We start from the raw sequence: 26,810 nt of genomic DNA, 5'->3' as shown, positions 1-26,810 counted from the left end.
CGGTCTCGTTAACACAAACGAATATCGCCCAGCTAACCTTTAATTTTCACAGTAATATGATCTTTGTTTCGATTTGTTTCAAATAATCTATTTTGTTAACTTCCATTACATTGCTTAACTAAATAATGCGTTTAATTAATTTCTGAAACCACGTTTATTTTGTGGTACGAATTCTATTGAAACACGCGCAAATGGCGGTTATTTGGATTTTCATTATTAATGTTTTATGTTAATGTTTGATTGATCCGGGTATGTTAACCTGTTACACGTTTTGTGGCTTCTTATAATTTTGGCTTAAATTATTGTGACATTCGTTAATTTCATGCCAGTCCCCAAAACTGAACTACATCTCCTCATAACACAACTTTACCTTTGATTTTTACCATAATAGTCGTTAGTGTAAGTAAAATGTTAGTCGTTTAAGCAAATTTTCAGGCTAAATAAATTATTTTTAATCAATATCTACTTTTAATAATAGTTTGAAATGATTTTTGGGGCTATCATTTTTAGCTTAATTCTTAACGTATAGAAATATTTCTTAAAAAGCCATGCCAAAGTTCAAGGCGCCTAAAATGGATGTTCAGATATCCGCACATCATTTATCCAGCCTTCGAATTCATATTCAACAGGCAGTCTGGTCAAGAATCGGCTCTCTATTATTTATTGTGTATCTAAGGCAGCTTCTAAATTCCTTTTATCACATTATTTGCTTTCTTTCAACCCCTTAATTGCCAAGATTCAGCAGTTTCTTGTGCTTTACCTACCCCGTTTGGAAATACAGGCGTGAGTGAGGCGTGTCATTTACTTAAAAACTGTGACACCTTTTTAACCGACTTCAAAAAAGGAGGAGGTTCTCAATTCGACTGAATGTTTTTTTTTATTTTTTTTATTTTTTTGTATGTATGTTCCTCGATATCTCCGAGAATTGTGGACCGATTTTCTAAATATTTTTTTTTTGATCGAACGGGTATAACCCCGAGATGGTCCCATTGGCACCAAGTCAGGGTCTGATGATGGGATCCTGGAGAAATCGAGGGAACTCTTCAAATGTTATAGGCACATGTAATGTTTTCAGTGTATTTTTCAAAGGTAAACCAGTATTTACGCCTGATGGTAATAATTTTATGTGGCTGAGCTGATGATGGAAGGTCAACTCCTCAATGGTTAGGAGTTAAAGGATAATTCTTTCACTAGTGTACATGTATTCGGACTGATACATATAATATCAATAGGAACCACTAAAAATCAACAAATAAATAAACTTTTTAACAAAAAATAAAACCGCCTTCAAAAATAAGCGCGTTACAAAACACGGAGAAACTAAAAAGCAAAAAATAATAAACCTTTGAATTCAGATTTCTTATCGTATTGCAATAATCTAAACATCCAAATTATAAACAAATCAATTATTTTTGGAGTCGGTGCCAGCCTGCGTATGGTTGGGTGGGGCAAACAGGCAATAGCAAGGCGACGAACAGGTCTGGTACCGACTGCAAAAATAATTGATTTGTTTATAATTTGGATGTTTAGATTATTGCAATACGATAAGAAATCTGAATTCAAAGGTTTATTATTTTTTGCTTTTTAGTTTCTCCGTGTTTTGTAACGCGCTTATTTTTGAAGGCGGTTTTATTTTTTGTTAAAAAAGTTTTTATACAATACTAACTTTCGCTCGCGTTAGGAAGAGACAAAAAGTAGCCTATGTTACTCTCCATCCCTTCAAGTATTTCCTTTTAAAAAATCACGACAATTCATCGCTCCGTTTTGCCGTGAAAGACGGACAAACAAACAGATACACACACTTTCCTATTTATAATATTAGTATGGATCAACGAATTGTGAACAAAACCATAACAAATTGTTACTAGTATTATGCTTCACGAGCCGTATTCACATCAGTGAACGGACGTTGTTTTATTACACACAAATATTAACTAGTTATATTCTGTTGTGTAGCGCTCACATTGAACAGTACATATTATTATTACATCTTCAACTATCGCCGACTGTACCCATAATACCCTTGTTGACAAATAACTCGCAGTGAAATAATCCGTAGTTTCTGTCCCGCTACCGCCATCTCTCGGCGGCGCGGCGCAGACAAAAGTTTACTAGCCGTTTTCCGCATTCTTTTGGCGACGTAAAATAGTTCCTGTGTACGTTTGCGGGGTGCCTCTTGTGTGCGGTCTTGGGGTTGGCTTGCGCTGCTTTCCGACTTAATTTTATCGTTTTTACGATTTCAAACAAGGATATTGCCTTAGATCAGATACTGTATGTATTTTAAACCACAAAGGTACCCCACTAAAGAACTGTATGCTCATAGTAAAGCTTTAAGTATGCGCAAATTGTACATTACCTCTGCAATATTAAAACTCCATAGGTCTACACCATTTAATCCTAATTTGCTAACACAAAGAAGGAATCACAGAGTTATATCCCTACCTAGATGCAATTCAGCATTTCAGAGAAGGCAATTTGAGGTACAGTCTGCAATTATATACAATAAGATAAATAAGGAAATTAATATATACCCCCTAAATAGATACGATTGCAAAAAAACAATAACTAATTGGCTTGGTGAGCTTGACTACAAAGCTACTGAGGATTTGATTAGTAAATAACCAATAAAATTAACACACACACACACACACACACACACACACACACACACACACACACACACACACACACACACACACACACACACACACACACACACACACACACACACACACACACACACACACACACACACACACACACACACACACACACACACACACACACACACACACACTTGCATACGCGCGAACACACAACTGCATGCTACTTATTATAAGAAAATTGTATTGTATAAACAAATAAAGCACTTACCACTTACCTGTTCATCTCAATAGTATATTAGAAATAAAAAATGTACCATATAGTAAAAGATCATAAACTGTAATTCTGGAAGAGCGAGGTCTCCTGATACAGGTACTTCGTACCCACTAGGAGGACTCGACAACTATGTATTTAGCAATGTTGATTTTTTTTTTATAAAATAAATCATTTTCATTTTCATTTTCATTTTCATCAGATACTGTATATAGATATTCTTATATAGATAAATATTTTTGGAACATACTCGTACTTACACACCTGCACATTTTGTTTTGACTAAGTTGAAAAGTCGCAATTGTACTACACAGGAATGTGTTTAAGAAGTAGCAGATAACTAAAGGGAAAGACTTGGTTTTTTTAATTTCGCAGTATATAAAATTCTCGGCTATTATGATCATGTCATATTTCACCATCTAACTCCCATAATACATACACTCTAAATGAGATAATAAGATATGTGTATATTGTGCGTGTAATATTGTAATATTATAAAAAATATGTGACACTCTTTCATTTCTCGACATAGAAAACGAGTCAGATATTTTTGAGATCTTCGTTCTGTACCATAATCTTAATTATTCAGGTCAATTTGTTTCCAGTAACTACGAGTAGGTAATATTACTTTCAGCCCAAAATATGTCTAGCTTCGATTCATTCTAACCCCATAACGCATGTTCCATTGCAACAAATTAGTTTGCTCTCACGGAAGCAACGCAAGCTCCGGGCCGCAGTTCAGCTTGGCGAGCGCGCCTTACTATTTCGGAAGTAATGTAAATCGTCGCGGGCCACGGCAAACTTCCAGAGATATCTCGCCAAAGGACAAGACGCTAATATATGCGCAATCGCGCAACCCACGTATTGTGGCCTAATGCAGCGAAGTTTCGCCGACTGTTTCTATTTACGCTCACCAACTTGCAGATTTGTGAATCCGGTTGTTATTAGTGAAATTCTGCGCTGAGGTATGTTAATGCGTTGGTGTTTTGTTTGGCCGATTACATTCAGTTTAGTAAGGCTAGCTTAGGCTAATATTATTTTAGTGGTTTTGAGACTACATGCATACAAAAATAGTAACTGTATTGCACAAATAGATGACAAAATGGTGTAAGAAATGTTCATAGAACTAACTATTACTAGGGCTTAGGTAATTCATATTTTATTGCATTATTACAAAATTACGAATTAGGACAGTCGACAAATTGCATGTTAATAAGATTGCAATAAGATAAACTATATGATAGGTACTATCACTGAAAGTAATACTAACCAACTGTGTGAAACCAGTTTTCGTTCAAATTAGAAATCATCAAAATATTTTTTAATAACATAAAAGAAAATGCTATCTTATATACCTAATAGGATATGAGAATGTAATGGTTCACACACCTTTTAGGCAGATTTAATTTATTTGCTCTAGAATAACTTATAAGATAATCAGTTTACGCCCACACTTTTGTCACAAACCGCTCCTCGTAACTTGAATAGAACCTTCATCCGTAACTTAGACAAAGATCTCTGAGGTTCACATTAGTTAATTAGTTTAAATAAGATTCGTATTATTTTCCGAAAAAAGCGCTGGTAGCCTAGTGGTAAGAGCGTGCCACTTACACATTGGAGGTCGCGGGATCAAATCCGGTTCGTACTGTTAGAGTAAAAACACCAGGATACCACTATTAATTATACAGTTTATTAAACGGAATCTCAAAAATACAAGTTCGATGACAAGCTATCTTCAAGTGACGCTCTGAGTCCGTCTGCCGCCATTTTTGACAGCGATGCTAGTGAAGGGGACGTTCGACTAGTGATGTCCTTATACTCGACCATTCTGACCTTGACCTTTCGTCCCGAAAGTCTCTGCTATCCATGCTGCTACTGATGACTGCCGCAGTCAACGCAGCCGAAGCAGGCTGCGCCTCCAACTGGTGGCGGTAGACTTCATCTGTTCATTTGTTCTTTTCTTTTCTGCGGAGTGAACAAGAACTTTGTATACTCCAGCTATACACTCAGGCCCTGGTCCTTTGAAGTGATTAACTCGAGTACCGTTGGAAACGGCCGGTGTAGTTTAAGACTAACTTACACCAAGATATGTAATTGGTCTCATTTTATAGTCGAATATAGTAATGACATAACTAAACTCAAGATTGCATGACCAGACTAGCCTAGTACAAGTAAGTCAGGTCATTATTTAACAACTCCACAGCCAGTAAGGCTTTAAAACTATTAAGGTGCGATGGTACGAAAAGTACATGTTTTACCGCCATGATCGATACTATATATTAGTCAAATTAATTATGTAAAATAGATGACATCTAGCGGCGGGCAGGTAATTACTGGTGTACAAAACACCATCTAATATTTGCTTGTAAATAACTTCACCCATCAATACATTTCATTTATTTTCAGGTAAGTATTATGCCATTTATGCCTTAAGTTAAGACTTACGTGAGCGGTGCATTCCAAACTAACCAACCGCTCAATATAATAATGATGATTGGCGTCGTTTAAATAGCAAATACATGGAACAAACTCACAGTTGGCTCCGTCACTGTAGGCTGTGAAGCTCCCCGCACGCACAACAACGCGTACATCAAACTCGTGAGAGGTGAACATGACACACTCCATGCGTGAGCATAGCCGCCTTCTAACACAGCAAGCAGCAAGAAAGCTCTTATTAAAAAGCTCTGTAACATACATGGGAAATACTAAGTTCCTTAAAGTAACGAGAACGTGATAATTTTTCCTTGGAACTAAGCCAGTAGGTGATAGAATCAGTACAACACAACTGTCGTTCAAGTAACATGATAAGGTTACGAGAAATTAATGTACAATTGGCATAGTCGATGCTCTCAATTACAGATCCGGCTTACATAGCCGTAAAATAATTTAGTAATAAACAATGACAATGAAGATATTAGAAAATATTGTCATGTAATCTTTTTTTATGAAAATATATTAAGCAGAATACATGGCTGCTCCTTGGCAGGACCTTTAACAACTGCTAATTATTTATCTATCAACATGATAAAATTAATAAAAGGTAATAATCAATGTGTACTAGCCACCAATTTTGCTATAAGATAACAAACATTACCATATCAAAGCTTCATACGCAAGCCACGGTGATACGGCTGCTTTCGAGGCTGGCGGCGCAACGACCGCAGACGTTGGCCCTTCATGACAAGGTTGTCGCGCAGCCTGTAGCATGCACTCTATTGGAAACCGTAATTCCACCAGCAACCTCTGGAAAGTATTAGTGCAAGCAACCCTTTCAAGGTAACCTTGAGATCACTACTCTTTAAGGTCAATAAACATGCTTTTGACAAACAAGGTCTCAAGCTAACCTCTTAAAGATATACTATATAACACATGATGGTCCGTCTCCAAAGACCTGCATCACAAATACCAGAAACAGAACTAGCCTCTTAGGGATAGTCTACAGAACACATGATGGTCCGTCTCCAAAGACCTGCATCACAATAATAGGTCTTATGCACATGGTCCGCCTCCTTAGGCCTGCATTGCATAAACAGAACTACTTAAGAAACAATAATCAAAGTGCTAAATGTATAGCAGACATTAAAGTAATCATTATAATTATGACTCACACTTTAAGTGACGGAAATCACTTCATTTGTGGATATCACATTAATTACACTACCATGGATACCACAAGATTCAGGTACAATGTGCTTATCAGGAAACCCTGTGAACAGAATATATTATTAACATCATGTAAAGGCAACACAACTCGGTTCTTAATCCGGCGTGTATATATGCAATGGAAACTCAGTTCTTAATCTGAAAGTAATAAGACAAGCACAACTCGGTTCTTAATCTGAGACTAATAAGACAAAACACAACTCGGTTCTTAATCCGGCGTGCATATATGTAATGACAACTCAGTTCTTAATCTGAGACTAATAAGACAAAACACAACTCGGTTCTCAATCCGGCGTGCATATATGTAATGACAACTCAGTTCTTAATCTGAGACTAATAAGACAAAACACAACTCGGTTCTCAATCCGGTGTGCATATATGTAATGACAACTCAGTTCTTAATCTGAGACCAATAAGACAAAACACAACTCGGTTCTTAATCCGGCGTGCATATATGTAATGACAACTCAGTTCTTAATCTGAGACTAATAAGACAAAATACAACTCGGTTCTCAATCCGGCGTGCATATATGTAATGACAACTCAGTTCTTAATCTGAGACTAATAAGACAAAACACAACTCGGTTCTCAATCCGGCGTGCATATATGTAATGACAACTCAGTTCTTAATCTGAGACTAATAAGACAAAACACAACTCGGTTCTCAATCCGGTGTGCATATATGTAATGACAACTCAGTTCTTAATCTGAGACCAATAAGACAAAACACAACTCGGTTCTTAATCCGGCGTGCATATATGTAATGACAACTCAGTTCTTAATCTGAGACCAATAAGACAAAACACAACTCGGTTCTTAATCCGGCGTGCATATATGTAATGACAACTCAGTTCTTAATCTGAGACTAATAAGACAAAACACAACTCGGTTCTTAATCCGGCGTGCATATATGTAATGACAACTCAGTTCTTAATCTGAGACTAATAAGACAAAACACAACTCGGTTCTCAATCCGGCGTGCATATATGTAATGACAACTCAGTTCTTAATCTGAGACTAATAAGACAAAACACAACTCGGTTCTCAATCCGGCGTGCAACTTGTCTTATTTTTCCCGTGCCCCTAAGGTAACACGCTTACTATATATACCATTATTGAAACACATTCCAGTCAAGCAAGAATAATCATATGGCACTTGGCTTGACTTATCGAGGTTTCACTACATTCAAATAATGTAATATTTTATCTATCATTGTTCACTTACCAAATGGTTCTTGACAAAGGTATTTATATATCATCATCAGGCATGGTGCATAAGCTTAATAATTAAACCATCAAGCTTGCCAGACACACTAGAGAGGTGCTCCAGCTGTAGGTATATGTGCAATTTAAAGCACAACATTATCCATATAGCTGCCACCTGCACAACTACATAATTTTGTTAGTTGTGTTAATACTATGCATATGCAAGAATACTTAGTACAGGTGATTGAGTTTTTATAACAAAATATCATTATTTTTGATTCTTGCAAAAGTCACAAAACATGTAAAATATATATATTCTTGTGAAATCAAGAAGCAATAGAAGTGTACAGTTATTTTTTTTTATATTTCAAGGAACAGAACATATTAAAAGTAGACAATACTTGTCAACTTCAAACGTTACCTGTTTGTCATGCTTCGGTTCAGAAACATTCCTTCGCAGTGAAGGGTTAAAATTATTAGAAGCTCCAATTAAGTTATTTACCTCAGATTATTGCACATCTGTTAAAAACTTAACTGATTGGCATGTTTCAAGCCCAATTCCAAATCAAACTGATTTGTTGTAACAGACAAGTATAGCATGTAGACCGTTAAAGTCCATCAGGTCTATAAATATCAAAATCTCTTACCATTAGCTATGACAAATTTTACCAGTGTCATAAATAGTTCAATAGATATCCAGTTTGGTGTTTCCAGCTTTTAGCAAGATTTAACCTCAGGAACTTCTGGAATCATGCCTTATCAATGCAAGTATTTTCAACTTATGGTCAATATTCACCAGGTTACCGGCAGGCAACTACTGTAATCAATAAATTAATCTGGAAAGGAATGTAATTAAGGAACAAATTATATCACTGATAAATGGACACTGGACTATGTCATGATAATAAATGTTCCAAATGTCTGTCTAGGTAATATATTTGTCTTTGGTTCAATTTAGAACATGATTACATTGATTACATTTCTTGTCAAAAATGTTTGCAATGCTAAACCAGCATTATTATAAACAAAACAGCATCAACAATACACTATACTTCAGTGCTATGCCCTTAATTTTAACACACATTATGGTTTTAACAAGATGCATAATTAACCTCATCAAAATATTATTATTATTTTATCAACATTTTTGATGAATTTGTGCCATGTAATATAGCAACATGTTTCCTCATTTAGAAAAATGCAAGATCATACAGAGTTTATATGCATAAGAATGTCACTAAGACAGATTTCAAAATACAGTCCCCGGAGAAGTGTTAGTGAACTTATAACAAAACACAAACAAGACAAGACAGTTGTCAAAGTTTTCTTATGCTTATTTACTCATCCCTTTATACCAACCTGTAGTGAATTTAAAATGTATTTACTGTCAGTATACTTACATAAGCCAGATGCAATGGTACAATATTATTGAGTAGGATAAATACCTTATTCCATGTCATTCCGGACAAACTTATATTTAATATGACAAATAGGGCAAGATAATGATCATCTCTCTTTGTAGATCATTAAACCCATAAAGTCACCTGTTATAAGGAATCATTTAGGTGTAATTTAGATCTAAGTACTTGTATCTTATACTCTGTTTCACTGTGACACTGTGACAATTGTCAATATATCACAAGTAGGTTCAATATGTATTATGTATTCTGAAACATATCTGGAAGCACAAAAACACAACACACAAGTGAGCTAATGATTATTCATTACTGCAGCCCCTCTATATATACTGGTAATACTCTTTGCCCGGAGCATTATGTGAATGACAACTTGGATGTGGTTAGCATCTCACCGTCCATGACTTACTGTGGTACTTATTGTGATACATTTTGTGAGTATATAAAAGTATTAGTATCTTCAACATGTACATAACTAAGTTGATCTGAAAGAAAGAAACACAACACAGGCTACTATAGTGGATGTTGATAATTTCAGCCCCAGAGCACTGTGTTTGGATCACTTTTACTTCCGATTTCACACTCATTATGACAAATTATTACTCCAAAGTGTGAATATCTCGTAAACTGCAATGAATCTGAAAGACAACACAAGACACGCCAGCACACTAGGCATGTTCTATCTCTTTGTTGGCACAATTACGGACAGGTATTTGATCATAGCCTTTGCCTTTTACACTTTTAACTGTAGTATATGGTGCTAGTGTCTTTACTCGTCGAATCAGATCGACTGGTGTTAATTAAATACTGTTGGATGACAATGAATGGTTACGAGCGCGGCGCGAGAATGATGACATTGTCAATTTCGGACAAATTTCATAGTACGGGCGTATATGGGTACTTAATATCGCGCTTCTGAAACTGTTAGAGTAAAAACACCAGGATACCACTATTAATTATACAGTTTATTAAACGGAATCTCAAAAATACAAGTTCGATGACAAGCTATCTTCAAGTGACGCTCTGAGTCCGTCTGCCGCCATTTTTGACAGCGATGCTAGTGAAGGGGACGTTCGACTAGTGATGTCCTTATAGTACCAATGACTTTGTCGTACCAATGTTCATTTAATACGTGACATTATCTGGGTAAAGGGACCTTATTGTCGATGGCGCTTAATATGACGCCGCGGCACGTAAGCGCCGTCGAAAATAAGGTCTCTTTACCCAGGTAATGTCAAATATATACCATACCATTCGTTTTTTGGTGAAGGAAACATCGTGAAGAACCCGGAATGCTAATATTGAACTTAGTTTGGAAAAACAACGGCAGTCTCTTTCGTAAAAACTAGTATCCCTACCAAATTCTGATATTAGTTTCCTATGCAGAATCCACGCTCTTGAGCCGGGATAACACAAGGAAGAATAAATGAACCTTCGTATTATTTTTGCATAAAAATGAAATGAAATGAAATGAATTTATTTGCGGAGTACGGGTTACATAGGGTTGATATAATTTAATGACAAGTTCTCCATATTCTACTTAAACAAGCATGCAAACATGAATCCATGAATCTTTTGAATGCCATTTTCATGTCATCGTGACAACTACAATAGGGATGACGATTACATAAAAAATGGCATTCTGTTCCGTCTGTCAGTTAGATCGTCCTAAAATACTGAACACATAATTTTTGCTTTTTCTAATTAATGAAAAAATACAAAGATATAGAGCATCAAAATTCCGGATTGGGGGCTTGTGACGTCAATTTTAAGTAAAAACCTAGGCGTGACGTCACGCGAAACTTCAACGCACTGTACCGTCGTCATTTTTCGTTTACGAGAAAAAAGAAAAAATACGTGTCTAAGATTCTTTGATAATCTTACTGACGGACTAATTAGTTTTTTTTTAGTCGTCTCGCCTATTGCAATATGCTTTATCGATTACGGTTGCTGCTACTTGAATGAAACGGCTTTCGAAAGAGGAAAGGGTACGACGTCTCGTGACTGCTTCTTCATTCAAATGTGGTCCTGATTTTCCTCTAAAAATATTTTCCATTTATCCGATATCCAGGGGGAAACGATGGGGACTTTTATAGTGAGAGAAACGATCATACATTATCATCTTAGGGTGGAATCACATTTATCAGCATCGAGACGTATTTTACATATGAGGAATCGGTCGTTAGGATGAAGATGCGTTCGCGTGCGTCCATACTATAGCGATTTTACAATGCATTTACCGCACACCCATTTGTTAAAACAATATGTTAGCACGAGTGTTTAAATCTTACTTTAAAGAAGGTTCACGAAATAAAACAATGGAAACTGATTAAATCGCGTATAATGAATTCATCCCGACGTTTCGAACTCTTTACAGCGTTCGTGGTCAACGGGTGTCACCCGTTAACTATCGCTAACTGAACACAATTTTAAATAAGGTTCTTATTTTGTTTCTGCGTGTAGTCTGTGTAACCAAATAAATAATTTTTCTTTATCACTTAATTTCTTATAGAGATGGTCATTAGATTGTATTAGTTAAAATGGATATGTGACAAACTTGTTCCGTTTTTATTATCATAGGTACAAACAATCGCCCGCTGTAGTCTATTTTCCCACAATACACTTTCATCAATCATTTAATTAGATATCTTTGTAAGTAATAAATAAGTTCAACGTGAGCAAAATACTAAAATAGGGATGTTAAAAAAGATAAGAGTAAGCACGATTTGGAGGTGAACCGTACTTAGCCTCCCACACAATAGCCCGCAAGTCACAAAATACTCGATTTCACTGCATTCAATGTTATGCTTAGTAGGGTAGGTAGATTATCATAAAAATAGTTCAAACAATGATAGGTAATAGGTAACATTTAATTTAATATGGGTTCTTATTTGTGTCGCAACACTTTCGCTACCAAGAACCCGACTGTCGGGCACACCGCTCGTAGAAGCGTAGCCGATTACATGGGTTTCCCCGTATGTAGCGAAAATGTCGTAGCGCCGCGTAGAGCCCGGTTTCGAAAGTGTTAACTTCGAACCTGGGTAAATCCATTCTGACTATAAAACTCCCGTGAGACTCATACATATTTAAAAATATTTTAAGCGGGTTACTCACGTATTAAGTCGATATAGCGTTCGACATGTTTCGGCTCAATTTCGAGAGCCTTTCTCAAGAGTAGCGACACCCCGCCTTTACATGTCGAGAGCGCGACGCATACTGCGGGCGCTTGCTCGGTGCGCGCGGCTGCTGAGGACAGGCGCAGGGGGGGTCGGCGGCGCGGGCGACGTCACCGTGGCGAGATCGGAGCTACCCACTATGTTACTTTTGTCAAAAGCAGGATTGCACACAACACTTATTACGTCACTTGTTAAGGGTGCGTTTACACTGGGGACCGACGTAGTGCCTAGAACTGTTTTCCAACTCGGTGGCACCGACCAACCACTGTCACGATTGAAATTAGGATGACGACTAATTTCTATAGCTTCCCGTATTTTCCGCTGAACGAAGAACTTTTCTCGCGCCAGTACGGTTACCCTATCAAATCTTACATAGTGCGTCGTGTCCGAATCCAATACGTGTTCTGTCACCGCAGAGCTGTGGGTGTCCCGGCCCTTCATACTACGTATGTGTTCAGAAAGCCTTGTCGAGATGTTTCGGCCGGTCTCTCCAATGTATGACTTCCCACAGGAACACGGGATCCTGTACACCCCGGGAACATTTAAGGGCTCCTTGTCTTTTGGCGAACGCATCCATTTCCTGAGCTGCGTGTGAGGACGGAAAATCATAAGCCTGATTGGCCACTAAGGCCGATAGTGAGTCAGATTGACTCGCCCACTTATAAGCTTGCCCGTCATATGTCGTCGATATTACAGGACTTCACGGGCAAGACCGCGAGTTACATACGAGATTCGAGGCACTTCATTAATTTGCTGAGGGATATTCAACTGTGTGAAGACGAACTTATGGTGAGCTTTGACGTAACATCATTGTTCACGAACGTACCAGTGGATGAGACTATTAAGATAATATCAGACCTTTTGGCTGCTACTGATTTACCTACTGTGTACTTGAACGCTATTGAGTTGTGTCTGAAATCTGGATATCTGATGTGGCATGGTGACTATTATCTTCAGGTTGATGGAGTGGCCATGGGTTCGCCGATAGCTCCCGTTGCTGCCAACATTTTTATGGAATGGCTAGAGGAAAAGTTATTAAATAGCTCGCCAATAGCACCAAAATGTTGGTGGCGGTATGTAGATGACGTGTTTGCGATTGTCTCAAGGGATTGCCTACATGAGTTCACAGCATACATCAACACCTTGCACGCTAAAGTCGAGTTCACGGTGGAGAGGGAGTTAGATGGGAAGTTGCCCTTTCTGGATGTATTGGTCATGCGAGATCCCAGGGGACGGTTACATACTACAGTGTATAGAAAACCAACTCACACTGACAGATACCTAAGGGCAGATTCACACCACCACCCGTCTCACTTGTCGTCTGTACCGAGAACATTGATCAACCGCGCCTTGAGTTTGTGTGATCCTCAGCACGTAAACCGGGAATTGAGTCATGTTAGGGGTGTTTTGGAAAGTAACGGTTACAACTGGAGGCATAGTAATCGAATTGCGAATGCATCCGCGCGACCACGACCACCGGCGGTGGAAAGGCTGCCCTTATACTTGCCGTACATCAAGGGAGTGACGGATAAGATCGGACACTTGTTACGCCGAAGATATAGCATCAAGACGATTTTCCGTCCTCACACGCAGCTCAGGAAATGGATGCGTTCGCCAAAAGACAAGGAGCCCTTAAATGTTCCCGGGGTGTACAGGATCCCGTGTTCCTGTGGGAAGTCATACATTGGAGAGACCGGCCGAAACATCTCGACAAGGCTTTCTGAACACATACGTAGTATGAAGGGCCGGGACACCCACAGCTCTGCGGTGACAGAACACGTATTGGATTCGGACACGACGCACTATGTAAGATTTGATAGGGTAACCGTACTGGCGCGAGAAAAGTTCTTCGTTCAGCGGAAAATACGGGAAGCTATAGAAATTAGTCGTCATCCTAATTTCAATCGTGACAGTGGTTGGTCGGTGCCACCGAGTTGGAAAACAGTTCTAGGCACTACGTCGGTCCCCAGTGTAAACGCACCCTTAACAAGTGACGTAATAAGTGTTGTGTGCAATCCTGCTTTTGACAAAAGTAACATAGTGGGTAGCTCCGATCTCGCCACGGTGACGTCGCCCGCGCCGCCGACCCCCCCTGCGCCTGTCCTCAGCAGCCGCGCGCACCGAGCAAGCGCCCGCAGTATGCGTCGCGCTCTCGACATGTAAAGGCGGGGTGTCGCTACTCTTGAGAAAGGCTCTCGAAATTGAGCCGAAACATGTCGAACGCTATATCGACTTAATACGTGAGTAACCCGCTTAAAATATTTTTAAATCCATTCTGCTTTAAAGTTGATTATATAAAAAATATAATTATATTACGATCTGATTGTCAACCTTATATCAGAATGGATTTACCCGTTTAAAGTTAAGCGACACATTTGTATTGTCACTTTTCTCTAAAAACAGGTTTTTCATTATAAACCGCTACGCTCGTAGCGCGTAGCATGCGCTAGCAAAGCCAATAACAACCACATGCGCTACGACTACGAAGCTCTTTTTACCTATTCACCGCTGAGAAGAGGTGGCTCACTCCGCGAATTCGCGGCCCATTCAGTGCTGACGACCTTAGCGCCGCGCATTAGAATTCAAAAACGCTCACGAAACGAAACGCTCGTAGATATCTATCTCTATCGCTCTTGCTACTACATTTCGCTGCGTTTCGTTTTCGTTTCGCGTCGTAGAAATGCCATTCGGCTACGGGGCCTGAGACGGTCGTAGCGTGATGACGTAGCCAATAACATGGTTTTCCCCGTATGTAGCGAAAATGCGTCGTAGAGGCAGGACGTCAACGTGTTATGATTAGCACTGACTGGGTTAAATCACTCTACCACTTTTCTATATTAGTTAGTCCGACAGTAATAGTTGTGTTTTGTTCTCGATTGATATTTTTTATACCTACGAAGTCAGCGCGTCAAATAATAAATGAAGAAATAGGTTTTACCTAACTTAAGCACCAAAAAAGTATAGAAACGTTTAAACTAAACTAACCTTAATAAAAAAATAAAATTAATAAACTTTTGGGGGGATCTATATTATGCACTCGTAGTAGTATATTGCACTTCACATATCAGACTTCTTCTAAACAAAAAAGATCATACTCATAAGCCCCCTACAATTTACAGTATTAAAAACAAAATCTGCAAGAATACTTACTGTATTTTGGAATATATTACGCTCAAATACTTACCACATAAAATCCGTACCGCACCTCAATAATCGTTAAAATAAAAGTTCGCAGATATATTTTAAAACGCATCCGCTCAGAGTTTGTGCCAAGGCGGGTCTGTCGGCCTAGCCGAAGTAACGTTGACGTTACGCGGCGATCGGAACGCAGTCTAGTTCCTTCGCGTTACTACAGAAGAGAGATGGAGAGAGCGCAAGGTTAAGGTTGACATCAGATAATACTTACATGATGTGCAACGCAATATTTAAGACGATACGGTAGGGGTCAATTCTCCATACAAACGCTCTCGACTATTTCCTCCCTGGTTTTTGAAGATAGAGCAATATTTTTTTCAACACAGATTGTTATTATTTTTATCTGTGTCGGACCGTTTTGATTTTTTTGATATTCTGCTTTTTAAAGACTAGAGCCAATCAAAAATTTCCAAAAACGGCCTTTTTCATTGTGGCGCAAAAAAAGGTGTGATACTCAAGATTGGTAACAATTAACCAAAAAAGCTAAAAGGTCTGACATAGATTATTTCATTGTTATTCAGATTCTCAAATTTCGTTCCGATTGATTAAGTTTTGAAGGAGGAAAGAGTCGAGAGCGGAACCTCGATTTTAAAGATTTTTTTGAAATATCTTTTGACTGAGTTGTTCTTAATGGACATTTTTTTTTTCGATAAATCTAGTTAATAACACTTGTATATTTAACTAAAGTTCCCAAGTTTAAAGGGGAGCTCCTTTCCATTTTAGCATTTTTGCTACTGTATCCTCTTAATAAGCTACCAGATAGGTTTAAATACCAGAATCTCATCAGATTTCGAAAAATGACTAAGCAGTGGCTGATAAATAAATATTATTATAGTTTAAATAATTTTTTAATGACAATGATACTGATGATTTTGAATAAGGACTTAATATGTGTATAATGATAATTTTAATTTTTAATTGAGTACTTTAGTTAGTAGATATGTGGACCTAATGTGTACCAGCGTGGTAGGGTTTGGAGGATAACATTATGATCTGCAACCATTGTAACTTAAACTCAACACACAATAAAATATTTCATTTTATTTCACAGCTAGGTAAGAAGCGTATACGATTGTGAAGTTGGCTAGGTACTGCTCAGACGGGCCCGAGCAAAGATATTTCGCTTTTGTATTTACTCAGGCGTGCCTAAATTGTTTGCTTACATGTTTGACGCGCACGCAACACTCATTACGGGCTTTTGTTCCGACTTACATATTGTTAAACCCGATGGATCTTCCCTATAATATGTTTATTTTTATCATTTCAGGTAAGTTGCCGCTCCGGTTTAATAGCTATGCTTGGGTGAGAATTTTCTTTGAATTATAGAAAAAGTTTGTAAGACGCGTTTCTTTGATATTGTTTGGAATGGAGGTAAAATGCAAGTTGAATAGAAACTTGAAAAAATTTATGCATTTAAATATACATATAACATTTATTATTTTTATTTAGTAAACTGAGTATTTACTCTCATTACTAAGTTTTCTCAATTTATTACTCAAGTGTTGAATAGACGACAAGGTTTTTCAAAGGACAATAGATACAAATAATGTTAATATGAGCTAGATCAAATTAACATCAATTCAATAGTTAGTTTGGACACTAGAAAAGAGACAGGCATAATCTTATTAGATTTCATTCATTCGTGTCTAGACCTTACTAAAAACAAATATTTGAATTTACATTTTAAACAACAAGAAATTACTGGTTATAAAATAATAAACATTCACCTCAATTTGTTTAAACAACTTGTCAAAATATTAGGCTCAAAAATCAGCATCTAATTATAACTCAACAAGTCTAAAAACCCCAAATGTAGCGTCTACCGACCGCAAACTGAGTGTCATGTGGCGGCAGTTCAGGACAGTTCACTACAGTTTAGCGTTACAAGCATTAGACATACCACTTAGAAGCAGTAAACATTCATTACGTTTCTTACCGCGTGGGAGCAGGTTGGCACACTTAATTGTTCATACAACAAGCCAGCCGGGAATTGGCTCTAAATGTTCCGCTGTCCGGAACGTAGCTCCGCCGCAAACGCGCCGCGCGTTCGCTCTCCGGCATTCCGCGCTAACTGTGCCAAAATCGACCACATCTCTTACTTGCTTAGCTTGTTTTTAAACCGACCCTACACAGACTCAAGCGACCCGCAGACCTCGTGATGGAAAGCGCAATAGACGGCCATTTACACCTGCGATTCTTCTTCATCTTGCCCTAAACTGGCGCCCCTTTTGCCTAAAGTAATTATGCCACACAACGTATTAGTCTTTTGGGAGAAAGCTCGTGTTGGAAACGCTTAATCATTTGTTCAACATTTGCGTACGCAAATAATCCGCTAATTTAATTTTGGTGTTGTATTTATGACGTTTATTTATTATCGTTTGAAAGTGAAGGCTTTATTTTGTATTTTACCTACAATGTGGCAGCTTGCGGTTATTTATGTTTAAACGATAGTCTGTATAATTATTAGTGAGCAATTAATTAGAAATAATGTATTTGTTTCGCAATTAATATAACCGAAATACAGGTAAAACGTGCCTAAAAATGAAGGAAAATAAATTTAAATAATTTCTTGGTAGTCAACATAACTATTCATCACGCAACCCTCTCCTACGGAAATTACGGATCCCCGGAATATATGATCGGAGCGTCGCTCCACTGATTTTTCTCCATAAGGCCACTTCCTGATGAAGGACAAAAGTTTTCATTGCGCTGAGAAGTCATATTACATATTGATTATTTCGTGAATGTCATGTATCACTCGAGCGTGTTGTCCCCCTCTCGTCTTAGTCAATTCTAATAAGGCCTCTCTCTCAGTCCTACCGACTTACTTAAGGCTTAAATCGCTTTTGAGCCCTCCTCACCATTGATATTTATGCTTTTTCGGGATTCTTTCGGAGGGTAAGTTGTTTTGAAACTTTTCTTTTTGGGAAAAATGGCCGGGTTCACTGGATTAATGTAAGTAGAGTGTTGTAATTGGTTGAAAAGTTATTACTTTTCTGTTTCTTTTCGAGAAAAACATAAAGCAATTTTACAACTTCCTTGAGAGTGATTTATTTATATTCGAGCAAACATCTTTTCAACTTAAAAACAACATTGAGTGGAATTTGAATTACAAGTCTTGATTATTTGGTAATTTACTTTTTACATTTACAATAATTCTATATTTAATACAATTTTCAAATGCTGTTGTTACAATTTAAACAAATATTTTTTACAATTGTCTGCGTGTCATTTAAGTAAACGGCAAGAATTTTACGGTACTGTAAGACATTGATAAATCATTTTAACTTTAAAACTCCCTTGAAATTTGAATACACGGCCTTGGCCCGCCCTCTTAACATGACAAAAATATACTTAGGTTATAATTTAATACTCTCACACACACACACATACTTAAATTGAAACTTTTCTTGCTTTTCCACAGCAAAAAATAAGCACATTTCTCTTTTTTGATGTCATGCTCACTTAGTTCGGAATGATTTGTGGTATTACATTTGTTTTGCCTTTTAGGCGTAATATGATTTCCATATGATATTTTATTTCACATCTTTGACTTAACACTCAGATGTCTCTTAAAATTATATTTTTGTCACATCAAACCATAATACAGAATATGTAGGTATATATAATGATCTGTTTCTGAAGGTAAATCTTACACCGTATATGTCTAACAAATTATTTAAACGTCAATATGATATGTAAGTAAGCATGCATAAATACAAAGAGGTCGTACCTAATATCCCCACATGCTCCAACAAACCCCTTAATCGAAGCCGTCTTGTACCGAACCAAGCATTTGTTTCAGTTTGCGTGTAAGGGTCTTAAAATATCCGACTCAGAAAATAAAACACAAAAGCTATTTTCTCTGACAGGACTTTGTTTGAAATCATAACAAATAGCCTTTTAGGAAACCGCATCCCGGCCTGAACTGTCCTACAAAACCGGCCAAGAGCGTGTCGGGTCACGCTGTGTAGGGTTCCGTAGTTTTCCGTATTTTTCTCAAAAACTACTGAACCTATCAAGTTCAAAACAATTTTCCTAGAAAGTCCTTATAAAGTTCTACTTTTGTGATTTTTTCCATATTTTTTAAACATATGGTTCAAAAGTTAGAGGGGGGGGGCGCACTTTTTTTCCTTCAGGAGCGATTATTTCCGAAAATATTAATATTATCAAAAAACGATCTTAGTAAACCCTTATTCATTTTTAAATACCTATCCAACAATATGTCACACGTTGGGGTTGGAATGAAAAAAAAATATCAGCCCCCACTTTACATGTAGGGGGGGTACCCTAATATAACATATATTTTTTATTTTTTATTTTTGCACTTTGTTGGCGTGATTGATATACAGCTTTCTAGTGCTAACGGTTACTGAGATTATCCGCGGACGGACGGACGGACGGACGGACAGACATGGCGAAACTATAAGGGTTCCTAGTTGACTACGGAACCCTAAAAAGGGGTTCGTAAACACATTACAAATCTTTGCCACGGCATCGGGCAGTTAAGAGGGCTGTCGATGGGCCTTCCCCCCGCCAACTATTCGTCATGTGTCTTAATGGATTACATGGAATAAAGTAGGCATCGACAAAACAAAGGCCGGCTCCCCCGAAAATCTCTGACCGCATAGTTTGCTGGCTAAAACTAAATTTATTACGTTTGACCTTAGTAATTCTTGCCGGAGGTTTTCTAACCTAAAAGTGTAGGCAGTTACGGCTTTGAAAGGTAAAGCGCGTTCGTCCGTTGTGGTTTTATACGGAACTTAATATTTTATGAGTTACATAATAGTTTGTGTACAAACTATGGGCGCGCCACGGGAATTGATTTGATTCAGAGCCTTTTGTGATTTGATGGAAGTTAGAAATGTATAGGAATACGTAATTGCTATGTAGGTACGAGTACATGTGTTATTCAAACGTCATATACAATAGATGTTATAAATGTTTCAAATCATACAACGATATCAAACCTCGTTACTTTATCTTTATTGTTCAATATCACACTGCAACAACGTTTCAGTTCCCATTCAGCTAATTTCAATTGAATACAGAAGCTATTTGTATGAAATGGATTCTGAACGGTGTTATCGGTACGTGGTATCCCGCAGTTCGATGCTCATCACATTAAAACTTATTTCTGCACCGGTCGGTGCGATTACCTGCTCACGGCCCGCCCGCTTGCTACTTATTCGAATTCGTTCCACTGTGAACATGCTCATTTCGCGCCCTTTGAAGCCGGCGCGTTTAGAACGTTTGATTCCAACAACTCTTTCACCGTGATTAACGTTTAGAACGATCGCACCTGCACCCCTACATTCAACGCCAGCTCCGTTGTACTACTAGGAAAACTTTTTAATTCCCCTAATGCATGACACGACGTCCCTTGTCTTTGGTTTGTATGCTATTTCTTAAGTGCAGCGCTAGTTTGTATGCCTTCGCGTCAACGCGTTTAACAATCAGTGGCTGTTAAATATTAAGCAGCTTGTTGTGAGTCAATTTTTGTTTTTAATGAGCTTTCAAGTAATATAATACTTTTTATAACATTCTGAGCAATTAACGAAGATAAAAATCTTTTGTTTTAGTAACAAGAAAGGAAGAGGAATGGTCTTAATTTATTTCTAAATTGATGCTGGTTAAAGGTTCGCCAAGGCGTCCGGGTGAAGTATTATGATAATAACTTTGTGAGATGAAATGTTACCTGAAATAAATATCAATTTATCTTAATAGGATATCACATTTAAAACGAACCATTTCATTATAATTGAATACGACAAAGCCAAACGATCGCTAATTAATATTAACAAAGAAAACATCACAACTGCGATTTGCAAGATGCTTAATCAGACCTAATGATTATTTTGATTTTCGTCTCTCGCCCGCGAGAAACGAGAAAGTTAATGAAAAGTCAAGCAAACTCAGTCGAATACAAATTTTAGCATTAGTATGCAAGAGTAAAGTTTTTATTCAATATAACTTGCACTGTTTTATCTTCCGTTTCTCTTATTCGCATCAGCAATGCACAAGTTATTGTAACTTCCTATCGCGCTAAATAAAGCCATTGAAAACCGCGCTTTGTTTTGTTTTGTTTGCCTTTTAATTTAATATTTCTACGTTTAATTAAGTCAGACAATGTTGAATGATGGATGTAATCAGAGGTTTGCTTTCACACGGAGGAGGTAGGTACCTAATTATTAGGCGCGTGGGCTTTTAACCCCGCAAGGTACAAGCGGGAGTTTAATAACATTACCTACACAACTTGATAGATACCAAAGGAATAATTGTGTACTTTGAATAAAAGTTATGTTTGCACGTGACCTTCCATTTATTGTTCCCTTTTTTAAAGTATGATTTTGTGTTATGTAAAAAAAAATGCTTTTTCTTTTTAAAGTAAATTATAAAAATATCATTATTATTTTCAATTTTCAATACTTACTCTACCGTGTGTAGGTATATATACTAGCCGCTTATGGACACATATTCAACATTATAAACAATCAAACAGTGCGCGACGCCCCCGGCTCCTAGCCCCGAGGCGCGGACTCGCTAAGTCACGGCGGTCACTCATCATCATAAACGCGGGCCAACCTTGTACAATTCACTACCCTCAGATATAACAAATTTGAAAAGTGACCACATATTTAAAAACAAACTTAAACTGCTACTCAAGGGAATCAAAAAAGGCATACTATAGCATCGATGAATGTATATTATCTGAAGCAACGTGTTAAATTAAAATGATAAATAACCGTTAACTGTTAATTATAACTTTAATATTCTATTTTTAATGTTAATTACTTTTTTTTTTAATATGATAATGTGATTATAAATATGACCTGTAAAATATTTTTTTACCAATAAAGATCTGTATTCTGTATTCTGTCAAACGTTATTATTAAATGGAGAAATCGCCTTCAAGGAATGTTTATAGTAGGTACAAAATGAGTTAGTAGGCTAGTTCCGCAACTCGTCTCCGCAGCATATCGAGTGCGGCCTAGACACGCCAGTCACCTAATTCTGATATGAATATGAAATTGTATGTAAATGTCGACCAAATGTTGCCGCGCAACTTGACAACTCGACAGTACCGTAAATATACGGGCACCGTGGCGCTGACTGTACCAAAACATGCGAGTTTGTAGTTTACGACAGTAAATTGTTTAGATTGTGCCCTACGTACTTACTTAACTGTACGTATCTATGCAAAACAGTCGACTGCCGCACGGCTGTACCGTATAATCCACGTAAGGAGACTGGAATTCGCATAGGAACCGTCGAGTGTCCTTGCGACGCAGTCTAACGAGAGCAATCACCTAACTGCGTCGGGAATCCTCCTTGTTTTAAACTACGGAGAAGCCATTACAGTCCTACAAACGCCGCAAATGTGCATTTCTCGAGCGAAGTACTTCGCTACAAAGTTAAGTTTCACCACTTGCCATAATTACCAATAAAACGTGTTCCTCCGTCGGCACGTCAGCGGGAGTCGCATCAGAATTATGAAGTTGGCGTTTGCCTCCGTGACACCGCGTTATTGCTGACATTTCAGCCTGATTATCTTTAATTAAAAAGTTGTTTTAGACGCCCTCAAAATTTTAACTTATTAAAAGAAATTGCCAAGGCCCTGTGAAGTGGTAACTCAGTGAATTGTCATAATTAGATTAGGAGAGACTCGGGAGTCAGCTAGGATTTAGATGGAGATTGAGGACAAAGTCTTGTTATTTTATGTTGTATTCAAATTAAGTTTTATTTCTTTGAAATATATTATAATTTGTAACGAAAATTTTAAACCAAGACATCACGTGTTGGATGATTAAAGATTTACGCGTAATAGGTTTAGTCTCACAGTTATCAATACCAAGAATCAGCTTGTTGTAGCAAACTTCTTTCTTTCAGTGTTGTAAAACGTTCTAAACGTATCTTATACTCAAAGAATATTGACAGATATGATCACTTCTCGATTGGAGCATGGCCAACATCTAGATTTTGTACGATCTGAAACTCGATACTTCGCTAGCTTCCGTTTAGAATAGATATGCCGTTTTAGAGTGTTGCGTCTTACTTGTATTCGACGTGCGTTCGAGATATTTATGACGGTTTGCACTTCACGTATTTGCATGATACAATTTTGATTTGTTACATCGCGTACATGCATTTTAATTTATTGCTGGGTTGTTTTGAAATAGGAGATGAGAATTGTTGGAATGTTTTTTTGTCATAAATAATATGCAGTAACACAATGCAAAGTTTAAAATTTTATCTAGATGTATGTGGTGATGTATGTGCATTCGTGGAGCGCCGGTGTGTGGCACGGGCGGGGTGGAAGGACGCGGCACTCGTGCCATATGATTCCCTTTTATTTATTTTAATCAAATGTGACAGTTGTTGTTTGATGCAGTGAGGTTTGCTGTCGCGGCAGTTTTGTGTGCTCTATATTCTCTCCTGAATTCCAGCGTGCGGAGCGCGCATAGATGAATGCTTTAGCATTTTACATATCCGACGAATGAATTCGTTTTCGCAAGTGACGAATTTTGGTCTCTGTTAGTATTGGACACGTTTCTGCTAAAAAATAGGCAACATTTATTGCACTGTTGTTTCGTGTTTTTGTTGTAATATACGGCATGACAAAGCGAAGTGTAATAAATTGGAAAGCTTATTTTTTACAACTTCGTATGAACACTTTGACAGTGTGACAGATGAACAATTTCGTTTTTAAATTTCAAAAAGTAATGGAAACTATTTTACCTGTCTGGACCAAAAGCCATTGCTTTATGAAGCAGCAGCGAATAAAAAAACTGGCGTTCCATCGGTATAATGAAAATCTTCGAAGTCGTTTTCTCTTTTTTGTAATTGGTTCACAGTTCTTTGTAGCGGACTAGTGCGTACGAGCTACGGTCCAATTGTGCAAGGCAATCAATGGTTATGAGTCGAGAGGTATTGGCTAGGCTTTGAACTTTTACTACGTATAGAACAAATTGAATAAAAGAATGTCGTTTTGTACTAATACATTTTATATTGTGCTACTTGAAAACATGTGATACCTATGTTATATATGGATATCATACGCGACAAATTTGATTTTCAGTGATGATTAGAAAAATATTTATGCGGACAACAGACTATTTATGTGAAACATGCTTAACCGATAGCTATAGTGTTATAAACCGTATACTGATAGAACATCGTATATAAAAAGAGAAATGGCACTATATATTTAGTTATTAACGTTAAAATATTTGAATAATGTTTTTCTATGTTAAAAATCCTATAGTTCCCAGCCCGCACTCCGCGTCGGAGGGACAGTAATCATTTAAAAACCGGCCAAGAGCGTGTCGGGCCACGCTCAGTGTAGGGTTCCGTAGTTTTCCGTATTTTTCTCAAAAACTACTGAACCTATGAAGTTCAAAACAATTTTCCTAGAAAGTCTATATAAAGTTCTACTTTTGTGATTTTTTTCATATTTTTTAACCATATGGTTCAAAAGTTAGAGGGGGGGGACGCACTTTTTTTCCTTTAGGAGCGATTATTTCCGAATATATTAATATTATCAAAAAACGATCTTACTAAACCCTTATTCATTTTTAAATACCTATCCAACAATATATCACACGTTGGGGTTGGAATGAAAAAAAATATCAGCCCCCACTTTACATGTAGGGGGGGTACCCTAATAAAACATTTTTTTCCATTTTTTATTTTTGCACTTTATCGGCGTGATTGATATACATATTGGTACCAAATTTCAGCTTTCTAGTGCTAACGGTTACTGAGATTATCCGCGGACGGACGGACGGACGGACGGACGGACAGACAGACAGACATGGCGAAACTATAAGGGTTCCTAGTGACTACGGAACCCTAAAAATGCTCGCTGACTGTGAAACGCATCTCGACGATTGCACCTTACGTCCCGCAATCAGATAGCACGGCCTCCCTCATATCGATTTTTTCCACATCGCTTGTTGCACACCGTTTGGGAATAGTTTTGTTACCGAACTAATCAACGCCCGGACAGAACGGGAATTCCAATTTCGCTTTTTTTAATAATGCCCACGCTTATTTGACTGTTCCTGAAAAATTTTGATTGCCGATGATTTTATAAATGCAACGGGCGTAGCACATGAGTTCTATAAACTTTATCGCATCGGTTCGTCCCTATCGCACTTACAAATAATGCGAAAAGGACGGCCTGACGTTATATTGTTTATTACGCGACCATGTTTACCTGCCTGGTGTAAATGTGCTATTATGATATTTGCTAAATAACTAAATAAACTAACGTAAGAGAACACAATTTCCCTTTGGTGGATAATACCGTTTTGTGTTCAATCTTCAATGGATAGCATATCTCAATATCTCGCCTTCGATTAAACAGTTATATGAATAAAAACAACCCAATAATAATTATGAGGCCCGAGTCAGACGATGTAGAAGTCTCGCGGAGCTTGTGTAAAAGGGCATATGTGTGTCTAACGCACTATTACTACTGAATTTAAAATGTAATCATACCTATAATACATCAAAATCGAATTTATTTTGATAGAATATCGTATTTCAAAAGCAATTCCCGGCTACTATTAATTCATTTAACTCAGGTGTGAAACAAATCCACCATATACCTAGGAAACTACACTTTTCTATAATATCGGCATTCACCAAATCATTCAGCTGCTAATTGCGGTTATGCGGTGCAAATATTGATTTACATGCCACTGTATAATTCAAAGGTTGAATAATGTATTGCCTTTCATTAGCACATTGGGCTACGCCGAGATGTATTTGCACGTGAATTCAGCTAACCGCACCCCGAAGGAGCCAGCGGCCCGTCAATTCGATGCGGGTTGCTGCATTTATGTACGAACTTTCACCAAAAAAGCCTCGTCAGGCAACGGAAAATTATAGCCTTTTCAACTGTATTTTTTTCAACATTTAGGTACCTTATATTGTAGTGTAATGTCAATAGTACTCTTTATTATACTATGGTAATGTAAAGAACAGAGGCGACGGTGTGAAACTAATTTGATATCTGAATTGCACGAAAACTGGGAGTTAACTAAGTTGTCTCGCATTCGACGCATATAAACGTTACGCAAATAGCCTTAGTAAAGTTAAACAACAAAACTTCATTACAAACTCGTGCACAACACATAGCGCGATATTATCGGATTAAAATGTCTCACCGCGGACCCCTGAAAATAGTTTAGCCACGCACAGAAACTTTAACGGGGGAAAAATACACGGCCCTACTAATGAACTCCGATAATTGCGAGCTTACCGCGGTACG

The 26,810-nt window shown here is 37.7% G+C and overlaps 1 protein-coding gene and 1 long non-coding RNA gene across 5 annotated transcripts in view; one reads left to right on the top strand and one right to left on the bottom strand.

The window, feature by feature from the left end:
* Positions 1-26,810, top strand: part of LOC125227931 (RNA-binding protein Musashi homolog Rbp6) — an 827,229-nt gene that overhangs the window by 516,268 nt on the left and 284,151 nt on the right. The gene's annotated exons all lie outside the window — the stretch shown is intronic.
* On the bottom strand, positions 5,323-6,713 carry LOC125227933. Its single transcript, XR_007177244.1, has 2 exons — positions 5,972-6,713; positions 5,323-5,561 (listed from the first exon to the last, which is right to left on the bottom strand). It is a non-coding gene; the product is annotated as an uncharacterized LOC125227933 (long non-coding RNA).

Source organism: Leguminivora glycinivorella, chromosome 7, assembly GCF_023078275.1.
Source record: "Leguminivora glycinivorella isolate SPB_JAAS2020 chromosome 7, LegGlyc_1.1, whole genome shotgun sequence".
NCBI lineage: Eukaryota > Metazoa > Arthropoda > Insecta > Lepidoptera > Tortricidae > Leguminivora > Leguminivora glycinivorella.
The sequence above is the reverse complement of the archived record's forward strand: the minus strand, read 5'-3'. Positions and strand labels throughout refer to the sequence as shown.